Below are 12,790 nucleotides of genomic sequence, written 5' to 3'. Positions count from 1 at the left end.
CGCCACTCAGAATAGCGCACCATCGACAACCAATGGATTGTCTGTTCCTGGGCTTTTCCACTTACTGTTTGTGGACCATGGTTGACTACGGGTGCCTGCAACCGCAGAGAGGGGGAGCGGGGAAGGGGGACCTGCTGCACGGACAGTACGTCGCTAACATTTGTTGGATTCTACTCTGTGCCGGGCACTGGGCTACGTGTTTTGCACATACACACTGATAAATGTCACTGTTATTATTATTATTATTATTACTTTAATTATTTTTTCTGTTAATCCTCACCCGAGGATATTTTTCCATTGGTTGTGTTTGTTTGTTTGTTTGTTTTAGAGTGGAAGGGAAGGAAGAGACAGAGAGAGAGAGAAACATGGATGTGAGAGAGACACACACATCGATTGGTTGCCTCAAACACGAGACTCAACCAGGGCCGGCGATCAAGCCTGCAACTGAGGTACCAGGAGTCGAACCCGGGACCCTTCAGTCCACGGGCCAACGCTCTATCCACTGAGCCAAACAAGCTAGGGCACATGTCACTGTTATTATTAGGCGTAATAACTATCAGTCTCATCTCAGCGCTTTCCCAAGCCTCTCACACATAATAGGTCCCCTACGGCCACTCTGCAAAGGACTGCAACTTCACACCCCCAAGCAAAAGGAGAATCACTTAGGGATGATATTGGCCATAAGTAAAGGGAAACCCCAGATAATCATGGCTTTTAGAAGATGGAAATCTACTTCTGACTTGTGTGAGGCAGCATGATGTCAGGGCCCAGGTTTCTCCTATCTTGTTCTTCCATTGGCTTCTATTCCTAGAGTTGCCTCATGGCCCAAAACGGCTGCAGGAACTCCAGCCATTATATCCACATGTAGTCAGTAAGAAGAAGGGATGGTCGCCTTAGCCGGTTTGGCACAGTGGATAGAGCGTTGGCCTGTGGACTGAAGGGTCCCGGGTTTGATTCAGATCAAGGGCACATGCCCGGGTTGCGGGCTTGGTCTCCAGTAGGGGGCATGCAGGAGGCAGCTGATCAACGATTCTCTCTCATCATTGATGTTTCTATCTCTTTCTCCCTCTCCCTTCCTCTCTGAAATCAACAATAAAAAAAAATAATAATAAAAGAAATACCTCAGGAGGAGGAGGAGGAGGAGGAGGAGAAGGAGGAGGAGGAGGAGGAGGAGGGATGGCCGAAGAAGGGAGGGGCAAATAGGGGAGTGCCTCCTTCTTAAGTTGTACACATCACTTTGTGCTCACATCCCATTGGCCAGAACTTAGTCACATATCCACACCTAGCTGCAAGGGAGGCTAGGAAAGGCTGCAGGGCCCCACTTCTGGCAGGGCTCATGTCTACGAATTCCCCATAGAACTAGTTGGCACTCAAAGCCAATAAAGCCCCAGCCAAGGGCAGTTCAATGTAGACTCCCTCAGGAGCTCAAGGTCAGGGATCTGAGGAACTTGACAAACACCCTGTGTTCCCTACAGCTCAGGGCTCATGCGCTGACCAAGCTCCAGGGACAGGCCTGGTGTCCCATCTTTCTCCAGCCAGAGTTCTCGTGGCCGCAGGTTCCTCAGGCGTAAGGTCACATTGTGGCACGCCTCACTGCCTGTCTGCAGTGAGGGTTCTCGGATTTCTTTCAATGAGCAGAAGAAAAGAAAGAAAAACCAAAATGTTTTCCTTGGAAAACTCAGGGATGATTTCAAAACCTGGAAATGCAGGAAGTGGGGCAAGGGTTGGAGTCGTTGCTCCTGGGGTCCAGTAAACACAGAGAAAAACCCAGGCGCGTTGGCGGGGGGTCGAGAGGGGGCACTGGAGTGTGGTGAGGGGTCCTGGGAGGGAGGGCTCAGGAATTGTGGGGTCAAGTCCCTCCTTGGCCACTGCTTGCTGTGTGACCTGGAGCAGGTCACGAGCCCTCTCTGAATCTCAGGCTCTTTGCTGAATAGTGAGAGGGCGGGACCAAGGGTCCTACCGTCTCTGCCGCCCTGGGGATCTACCCCACACCCCCAACACCCTGCACTCTGCCCCTGAGTAGCTTTCTTTCTTTCTTTTTTTTTTTTTTTAATACATTTTATTGATTTTTTTTACAGAGATGAAGGGAGAGAGAGATAGAAACATCGATGAGAGAGAAACATCGATCAGCTGCCTCCCGCACACCCCCCACTGGGGATGTGCCCGCAACCAAGGTACATGCCCCCGACCGGAATCGAACCCAGGACCCCTCAGTCCACAGGCTGACGCTCTAGCCACTGAGCCAAACCGGTTTCGGCCTGAATAGCTTTCTGATGAACAGAAAGGCCTCAGCTCACAGCTGGGTGTTGTCCTGGGCACCCCGGAACGGGGGCCGGGAGCTTCTCTCTCTCCTGCTGGATTCCTGGCAGCACGACCATCGCCGTGGTACAGGGAAGCCTTGTTGGCTCCGAGGTGAGAGAGCGCCGTTTAGGGACAGTCAGCAGCCCTCCAGGAGGAGAGAGAAGGGGAAGGACAATGGGGAAACTAAAACCCTAAACTATCTTATTCATACTTTTTACAAAACTCTGATTCCCCTAATTTATAGAAAAAGCCAGAAACACGGGTAGGAAGTACAGAGTAAAAAAAACCCATAATCCGTGTCCACAGATATCCCTGAGTGACGTTTGGGTACATTTCTTCACAATCGCGTTGGCAAACCGCTTTCACGGTTCCGTAGTTTCTACATATCCCAGGGATCTTCACGTTGTTTCTTATAAACTGCATTGGTTTCATTGTTATTTTCCCATCTTTTCATTAAGAAAAATGTCAAGTATATAGGACAATGGGAAAAACAGGACAATAGAATTTGTATACCCAGCACCTGGGTTCAACTGTTGTAACCTAACCTCGCTTTTAATAGCTGTTCCTAGTCCAAGAGAGCCCATGCCCTTGGACTTGGTCAGTTACTGAACAGACGTTGATTAAGAGTCTCCTAGGCCCTGGGACCACGTCCGGGAACAAACAGCCATGCGTCTGCCGAGCAGACATCGCAGTGCAGGCCACAGGGAGAGGCAAGGAACCCACCCAGCGGGCAAAGTGACGTCTTCCGCCTCCTGGGAGCTCAGGGCACCTTTGGAGGGGAGAGAGTCGTCCAGGAGAACTCGTCCCGTCGGTGCGGGGCCCACGCCTCCGGGATGGCCTCCGGAGGACGCCGCCCGGCCGTGGAAAACCAGCGCGGAGGGGCCCAGGCTCTCTCCTGCCAGGCCCCCACAACAGCCACCGCCGGGGGGGCCCAGCCCAGCACCCCGAATTCACATGCCACGCACGGCCTGGTTGGCGTTTCCACAGTCCAAAGTGAGCCAACATGGGGGAATACGGGAAATGCCAAAATGTGCTCATGAAATTGGGCTGATCCCATTTTTCTGTTTGTTTTTTAACATTTTTGATGAATCCTCAGCCGAGGACTTTTTTTTAAAAATATTTTTATTGATTTCAGAGAGGATAATAGAGGGAGAGAGAGAGAAACATCAATAATGAGAGAAAAATCATTGACTGGCTGCCTCCTGCCTGCCCCACACTGGGGATGGAGCCCGCAACCCAGGCATGTGCCCTGACAGACAATTGGACCGTGACCTTCCGTTCATAGGTTGATGCTCAATCACTGAGCCACGCCAGTTGGGCATGGAGGATATTTTTCCCATTGATTTTTTTAGAGAAAGTAGAAGGAGTGTATGTGTGTGAGGGGCAGTGGGGGGAGGGGGAGGGCGAGAGAGAGAGAGAGAGAGAGAGAGAGAGAGAGAGAGAGAGACATGGATGTTAGAGAGACACAATCGATGGGTTGCCTCCCTCATCAGGTCAGATCAAACCTGCAGCCCAGGTACACGTCCTTGACCGGGAACCGAGCCCAGCCTTGGGTGCGAGCGAGGGCTGACACTCTATCCACGGAGCCACACTGAACAGCGCTGATCCCACTTTTTAACACTTCCAAGACGGCTGCCTTCCTTTGCCTTTGGGGGTCCTGTGTCTCTTGTCGGATGTGAGATGACAGCGCTTGTGGGTGGCATTTTAAAAATGTCCTTACTTGGCAAAACAGAAAGCTGGCAACCCCATGTTGGTCCCCAAAACCGAGGGAGAAAACGCAGCACGGAACCCCAAGCTCAAGTTTCTTACCGTCTAGCCTGCCCCACCACCGGGGAGACCGGTGAGCCCTCCCGGTCAGGGCAGGTTGGGGAAAACGTGCGCAGGGCAGCCAGGGACACAGCCCCCGGAGCCTGGGCACCTTCACCCTCCGAACGAGGGAACAGGCGCGAAGCGGTGTGTGCTCTGAGCTGAGTGTGAAAACCCGTGTCTCCCCCCCACACCGCGTCCGGTCCCACCAGTCGGGAACATTTTAAATAATAACCCGGGGGAAACCAACACAGGTTCGGCAATATTTTACTTGGCCAAGTTGGGAATTTTCTTAAAAGCCTCCAAAAGTGGGCCCTAGCCGGTTTGACTCGGTGGGTAGAGCGTTGGCCCTCGGACTGAAGGGGCCCGGGTTCGATTCCAGTTAAGGGCACATACCTTGGTGGCAGGCTCGATCCCTGGCCCTGGTCGGGCGCTTGCATGTGGGAGGTAACCAATCAATGTGTCTCTCTCACATCGATGTTTCTCTCTCTCTCCCCCCCGCTCCTCACTTCCACTCTTTCTAAAAATCAGTGGAAAAATATCCTCCGGTGACAATGAACAAACAAACAAACAAAAAGCCTCCAAAATGAGATATTTCCATCATAACCTGTATTCAGAGAAAGAATTTTGTAACAGAGAGGGAGGGAGGGAGAGAGAAAGAGAGAGAGAGAGAGAGAGAGGAGACCACAGAAGAGAGGCCCGCAGTCCCCTCACACTGACATATGCTAAACGCCCAGGGTCCTTACTTGGCTCCTCTGTTTTGAATTCCTGAAAACATCGGCCAGTTCCTCGAGGAGCCCAGCCCACCTTGGGGAGGGCCATAGCCCAAGGGCCTGGTGGGAATCCAGCTCCCCCTCCTCCCAGCCGTGCGTCCTGCGTCCTGCGTCCTGCGTGGACCATTCTGACCTGCTCCGGCCTCACCTGTGACAGGGGCGCAGGAAGACAGCCTATCTTCCTAGCAGGGGGCCACAGGCTCGGACAGGGTCTGGCGCACAGTGAGTGCTCCCTGCGCGATGGCTGCTTTGATTCCCGGTCCTGGAGCCGGGCCGGGCCGGGCTTGGTTCAGGAGCTCTCTGGCAGAGAGGGGAGGATGGGGAGCATGAGCGAGGAAAGTGGGACGGCACCCAAGATCAACTGCTGACTTCAGGGTTCCGCTGAAGCCCGGCCGCGGGCCAAGCTGCCTCTGTCAGAGGGAACAAAAGGTGACCTCCCCGCAGGCTCCCCCCCCCCCCCCCTGTGCCACGGGACACCTCGCGGCCTCGTCCTGGGCTGTGCAGGACGCGTTTCTTTAAACAATAAGTGCTGAGCTCTCGCGTTTCCTCTCCGAGGGCAGCATCCGCCCGATGAATTGACAGTCCGCCACTTTTGGCCGAGATGACCACCTCGGAGGCCAAGACGCGGGGGCTGGGCCCAGCCAGGCCAGGGCGCCGTCCAGGAGGGAAACGGCAGCCCTGGGGCTGGCAAAGTCACCCCCGCCCCCGCCCCCGAGAACAAGGCCCTCCCAGGCCCGAGGCGACGACAAGTTGTCGGAGGAGAACTTAATGAGAACTTGGAAATTTCCACAGAACGCCAATTTGGGTATGGCTCCCTGGACGGCTAAATGATTTTTCAAAAACCTTTAGAGCTCAAAGCAGTATGCAATCTCAGGGTACGTGTTCACAGGCTGATGCTTTAGGATTGTCACGAAGCCATTCATTCATTCATTCATTCATTCATTCCACTCGATTTTTATTGAGCACATGTGCTGGGCTGGGGCCCCGGGAACCACAGTGGACGAGACAGGTGGGTGCCCTGACTTCCTGGAGTCTCGGTCTGGAGGGAGCCCCCAGGAAGAGCAGTTTTGTGGGTGGGAAGGACTGTGTTCAGAAGATCTGGTGGAAGAAGGAGGAGTAAGAGCAGAGAGGAGCCGTCACCCGCACCGGGACGGCTAGAATCAGGAAGGTGGGCAATGACAAGTGTCGGGGAGAGAAATCAGAGCCCCGTGCACTGCTGGTGGGGATGGAAGCTGGCGCTGTGGAAGCAGCCTGGAGGTCGAACATGGAGTTACGTGACCCAGTCATTCCACTCCAGGGTCTTTACATGGGAAATGAAAAGATACATCCAGCCCTGGCTGGGTTGCTCAGTGGTTAGCGCGTCGGCCTATGGATGGAGGCATCACAGGTATGGTCCCGGTGAAGGGGCACGAGTACTCCAGTTGCAGGCTCGATCTCCAGCCCGCCCCCGTCCCGGTCCAGGCCTGTGCGAGAGGCAGCCAATCCATGTGTCTCCCTCACATCGATGTTTTCTCTCTCTCTGTCTTTCCCCCTTCCTTCCACTCTCTCTCTCTCTCAAAAAAAAAAAAAAAAATCAATGGTATCCTCGGGTGAGGATTAACAAACAAAAGATACATCCACACAAAATCTTGTACACAAATGGTCACAGCAGCATGATTCACCATAGCCAACGAGTGAAAACAACCCCCAAACCCATGATCAGACGAGTGGAGAAGCCGATTGTGTTCTAGCCTACGACGGGGTAGTATTCAGCCGTGAAAAGGAACGGAGCACTGATTCGGGGTGTGACACGGGCGCGCCTGGAGCCCATCAAGATGCCAGTCACGAGAAATCCACGTGCGGTGATTCCGTGTGAAATGTCAAGAACAGGAAAATTCCTAGAGACAGAACGCAGATTGGTGGTGGCCAGGATCTAGCGGAGGGAGGATGGGGTGACACCTAAGGATAGGGGTTTCTTTTGGGGGTGATGACAATGTCCTGGAATCACATGCTGGCGATGGTTGCACACCCTTGTGAATATACTACAACCGCCAAATTGGGCACTTCAGAATTTTATGGTGCATGAGTTATATTTCAGTATTTTTAAAAAGCAGAGAAGGGCTGGGAAATGGGGGCTTTCCATCTTTGGGGATCTCGTCACTGAGAGTCCTGAAAAGCACACCCAGTACTCATCCCTCTTGCACCTTCCAGCCTCTCCAAGCCGCTGACTGCGGCCCCTTCTTCAGGCTCTTGCGGGGGTTACTCCTGTGGCCTGGGCCGCCTGGGCCGCGCTGGAACGCTTGGAGCACAGTAAACGCTCCGTGACGACAGGCGTGTTTGCATCAGCAGGCAGGTCTGAGATGGCCGCCGCCCGGCTGCTCTAAAGCTCATCCGAAGCCTTCTACCCATCAAGACCAGCCCTTGCCCGGAGGTCAGAGTTCGATTCCCGGTCAGGGCACATGGCTGGGTTACAGGCTCAATCCCCAGTGCGGGGCATGAAGGAGGCAGCCGATCAATGATTCTCTCTCATCATTGATGTTTCTCTCTTTCTCTCCCTCTCCCTTCCTCTCTGAAATCAATAAAAATATCCTATGGAATAAAGAGGGAATATGTTAATTGACCCTCGTGCCGTCGCAAAGATGGTGGCACCCACAGCCCATAAGGAGGGAATATGCTAATTGACTGCCATGCCCTCAAAGATGGTGGTGCCCACAGCCACAAGATGGCAGCGCCCAGTCCCCTCAACCCCACCGGGACGGCAGGCATGTGGCAAGGCTCCGCACACCTGCCTCCGGAGTCCCCCAGTCTCCTCAGCCCCCCAGCCACCCAGGGCTGGCCTGAGGCACAGACAAGCCTCAGATGGCGGCTGCCCAGCCGCCCACGGCCGCCCAAGGCTCAGGTAACCAGGGCCGGCCGAGGCTTGCGCTGCCGGCAGTGGCAGCAGCAGAGGTGTGATGGGGGCGTCACCTTCCCCTGATCGCCGGGTCGCCTCCCGCCCCTGAGGGCTCCCGGACCGTGAGAGGGGGCAGGCCGGGCTGAGGGACCGCCCCTCCAGTGCATGAATTTTCATGCACCGGGCCTCTAGTATTAAACACAACACAAACAAACAAAACCCCCAGCCGTGGCTGGACCCTCTCGGTTTAAATGGATAGCCGTGTAACGAGAGGGAACACAGAGGGTACTGCCAGGTACAGCTGGCCAGGTTGTTCACTGTGCAAGCAGCATCTACTGAGCATTTACCGGATGCCAGAAACTCTGCCGAGCACTTGACCTACAATAACCTTCGCCTAATCCTCACACTCACCCTTTGGTGAGAGCTATTCTCCTCCGTCGAGGAAGGCAGGAGCCTTGGAGAGTTCGGTGATTCCCTCCATGCATTCTCCTGTTACAGCCGCCTTGGGAAGGATGCCCTGTCCCGCCCCAGGCAGGCCCTGTCTGACCACTGGGTGGGGCCAGGAGTTCCCACCCCAGGTCTCCCCACACCCACCGGGCCTGTGGCCTGCCTGTCGCTGGGCGTTAGCTTTCAGAAGCACCCTGGTCAGACACTGGGGCCCGGGGTCAATAGGACCTGGCCGGCTCTGTTCTTGTGCGAGTTGTTTAATCTCCCAGGGCATCAGTGTGCTCCTCTGTGAAGTGGGCAGTGACTGTCCTTCTGGCATTGCTGTGAGGGTTCACGCATGCGGAGAAACCTCTTGTCCATGTGAATCTTCAGAGCCACGCGCTGAAGTCCGTGAGGTCTGGGGGCTCCACGGTCTCGTTCACAGAATTGCCTAGCACAATCCCCGGCACATGGTAGGCACACATGCGTGTTTTTTTGAACCAATGAGTGAGTGCGTGCAGCTTAGTGCCAAGACAGCAGGATGGGCCTCTGGAAATCACCAGATGCCTCGGAGACGAGGCCACAGCCCCCAGATGTCCCACCCCGGGCGGGGCAGAGGTCGGGTTCTCCATGGGTGGTCCTGCAGCACCGGCGTGGATCAGCACCAAGTCCAGAAAGCTGGTCTGGGGCCGGGGAGCCCCGGCCTCTCCCGTTTCAGGCTCGCTGGCAGCGCGGCCTTCCCCACCTGGCCCTGTCCATCCTGCCGCTGCGGCTGCGGCTTGCCTTTCACAGGGAGAGGGGCACCTTCTCCATCGGCACAGCCTCCCCTGACGTTCCTCTCCGGCTCTCAGGTTACATTCCATTCACAAAAAAACAAGCTAGATCTTAAGATGTGTGAGCACATTAGAAGGAAAAAAGTGAGGTGGAAAAAAACGTGCTCAGAGAAGGAGCAAGCTGGGATTGGGGCACAGGAAATGCTACCCCGCTTTTCCCCACCCCCACGCACGCCAGCTGGAGAGCTTTCCATCTGCTGCGTGGGCTTCCAGGCTCGGAGCGGCCTGCTCTGCGGAGGGCGGGGGCTGAGCCAGGGAGGCAGAGACATTCAGAGGGGAGACCCTAGTTACCAACCTAGTTACTCCATTCTTCCCTCCGCCAGGGCTGCCGGAACCGCTGGGCAGGCTGTTCCCTCTGTGGGAGGACCTGCTCCAGCCGGCCAGCCATGGGCGCTGCCACGGGGCTCTGTCGCCCAGCTGGGGCATCTGTCGATACACATACAAAGGCACAATGCCTGGCCAGTGTGTCTCAGGGGCTGAGTATCGACTTATGAACCAGGTTCAATTCCTGGTGAGGGCACATGCCCGGGTTACAGGCTCGATCCCCAGCAGGGGGCGTGCAGGAGGCAGCCAATCCATGATTCTCTCTCTCCCTCTCCCTTCCTCTCTGAAATTACTAAAAAAAAAAATAATTTTTTTTTTTTAAAAAAAGGCACTGCATGGGCTGGTGGTCCTGGCTCCCATAATTTTACTTCTAATAGGCGTGAAGCAGGACTTTGCTGGGCAGGACTTTGCTGAGGGTGACCCCTGGCTCTGAGACACCTCATGGCTTCCCACGGACCTGCAGGATAAAATAATAATAATAATAATCAATCACATTTCCTGGCCAGTCACTAGGCCCAGGCTGTGCTAAGGGATTTTGTGTGCAGTGCCTCTTCCTCCATCACACACAACCTATGTTATAGAGCATAACATATCTAGAAAATATACATATGCTGTTTAACAAATCACAAGTAATTTTAACCCTCACAGAAGCCCCATGAGGTAGCAGCAGTCTTACCATCCCCTTTTCTAGATGAAGAAACTGAAATGCAGAGAGGGTAAGTTGCAGGCCTAGGTTCAGAGTGTGTGGTAGAGGTAGGATTTGAACCCAGGCCTCTGGGTGCATAAACCCACAGGGACCCTGTGCTGCCGCATCTCGGGGGAGTCCTCACAGCAACCCTGCTAGGGGCTTCTGTCATCGGCCCCGTTTTCCAGATGGGACACTGAGGTCAGAGGGATCCACCACCTGTCCAGGGCTTCAAGTGGAGGAGGCCGAACTTACACCATGCACTGTGCCCGTGCACACAGTAGGTGCTAATACATGCCTGCTTGAGCGAGCATTGTGGGTGCATAAGGCACACCAGTGGCCCTGCCACCGTCCAGGCGGTTTTGTGAGAGGCAGGTAGGACACCATTCCCGGGGAGGCCCGGTCAGACGCTGAGCCTGACTGGGTGCCCCTCACCCTTCCCATTGCTCCCCGCACCTTTGCCCATGCCTCAGAGAGGCTTGTTTGGGGCAGCTCCAAGGCTGACGGCTTTGCCTCCCACTGGATGGCCGCTCGTAGGAGGGGGGGCCTTGCCTGGCACACCCCTTCACCCCACCGCACTTGGCGCACAGTAGGGCTGAAATGGGATGGCATTCCGAACAGTGTGGCAGTTTTCTGTCCCTGAAGAGCCAGCGCTCAGATCCCACTCCCCGGCCTTGCCACCGTGAGAAAATTATTTCGCTGCCGGAGACCTCGCCCTCCTCATGGCAACATGGGATGGACACCTTGCCCTCAAGTTGGCTGTGTGGCTTCAGCCGCCTCCTCTTCATAACATGCCTGGGTGTGTAATAGCGCTCTCTCTCTCCGCCTTCACGCCGGCCGCGGCAGAGCTGGAGCGCAGACAGATCTGGCTGCTTACACAAAACCAGGGACTGCTTTTCACATTGAATCCTTATCCCCGTGGCCCCACAAGGCTTATTCCTGTTCTGGTCCTCCCCCCCCCCCCCCCGCCCCCCTTGCATCTGTCAGTATCATAAATACTTGCAAGGGGAAGAAAAAAGTTCCCCCAGACTTGACGTCAACACAAACAGCCCTAATTGGTCCTGGAGCCTCATAATTCTCGGATTGTCCTGACCATGTGTATCTAGGAAATTCACAGCAGCAAAGGTGAAGGGTGTTTTCATTCGTAAATTGAAGTGGAGGCTTTGTCTTCGGCTGAACTTGGGCTCCCACCCCTCGCCTTGGGGCACTTTCTCTGTGCGCGCGCAGAAATCTGACTTATCACTTTTTTTTAGGGGAAGGAGAAAAATGCATGAATATTTAATTATTCTGCTGCCAGGAGGGGAGTGTTGGGAGCTAAATGGATCAAGGGCTGGATTTTTCTTTTCAAAGGCCAAGGCAGGATCCCATCTAGCCCTTAGGATTTCTCCCTGTCCTCAGGTTCGGGCCGCAGACGCCGCCGCCAGCACCTCTCGCTTAGGAAACAATCAGCTGGAGGCGAGTTTGGGCGATTTCCAGTCGGTTCTTCTGGACTCCTTGGCATATTTTGCTTTCCTTACAACAAACATAGAAGAAGGGGTGGGGGAGGGCGGGGAGAAGGGAGGTAAGGTCCAAGCACGTCTTTGGCTGGAGCGTTGCTGGCTGAGGGGGCCGAGGGAGGGGGGCGGGGGAGGGGGCTGTGGCTGACAAGGCTAGAACATTCTACAATGTGGAAGCCAAAAAATTCCAAAAGAAACATTCTGTAGCTTCCAGTCTGCAAGGGGAGGAAGAGGATTTCCTCTTTGGGCAGTTCTGGGGGCTCCGGGGAGGGCCCCCATCAACGATGACCAGCTCCGAGGGGCGGCGTCAAGGGAGGGGGACAGGAAGCAGGGTCAAGAGTCTGGGCAGGGACCAAATTTGGAGAAACGAAGGGCTGGGAAGTTCAGCGCAGGCGGAACACGACCTTGTAAGGCAGAGCGTTCTTTGCCGCCGGAGATCTTGGCGAGAGTTGCCCCTGCTTCTCAGCGGGTAAACTGAGGCACCACAGTGCCTCTGCTTTGCAGAGCAAGCTGCCAGGAGAGCCGCACGTCACAGGGAGTCATCGCAAGGACCACGTGCTGAGCACCTACTGTGCACCGCAGAGTTCCGACACGCTCCCTGCATCCTCAGCTCGCCGTGCGGGGGACAGGCCTTCCGGCTCCTCAGGCAGGTGTGGAAACGGAGGCTCAGAGAGTTGAACAATCTGGCCCAGGCTCCAAGGAATATTTTTGTGATACTATGATTAATTTCTCAGCAACAAGGGTATACCAAACATAAAGGCATTCTATGTAAACGACCGAACACAAAGTAACGGGGATTTCCATGTTAATAACGACCGTTAGGAGTAACTGAGACGACTGCATTACACGGATTTTGTCAGATCGAGTCCCTTGGTTGCCATCTATTACAAAACTGACGTAAGCGATGTGTGAGCAGCCCATCTTTAGCATCGGTAAAGCTGTGATAAAAATTAAAAAAGTGTTTTTTCAATGATAAAAATGTCCACAGTGTAAACAGCCTCCCCTTGGATGTGGCACCTTGTACGATGCGCAACCTAAACAACTGAACATGGCGGCCCTGAGGGGTAAGCGGAAGTGAAGTAGGGGCTGCCTTTCCAGAGCCTGGGTACCACTCAGGCGCATCCATGGCTTCGTGGGCTTGTGATTTGACCCCACCCCAGCGTCTAACCACTAACGACAAAGGGCACTGATGGGTCAGAAAGGAAGGAATAGAAGGAATACAGGAGGCCGGGCTTATATACACACTTGCTATCACTTTCCCCTCGGTGCTGGCA

This window comes from Eptesicus fuscus, chromosome 21 (assembly GCF_027574615.1).
Source record: "Eptesicus fuscus isolate TK198812 chromosome 21, DD_ASM_mEF_20220401, whole genome shotgun sequence".
Taxonomy (NCBI): domain Eukaryota; kingdom Metazoa; phylum Chordata; class Mammalia; order Chiroptera; family Vespertilionidae; genus Eptesicus; species Eptesicus fuscus.
Note: the sequence above shows the minus strand (reverse complement) of the source record.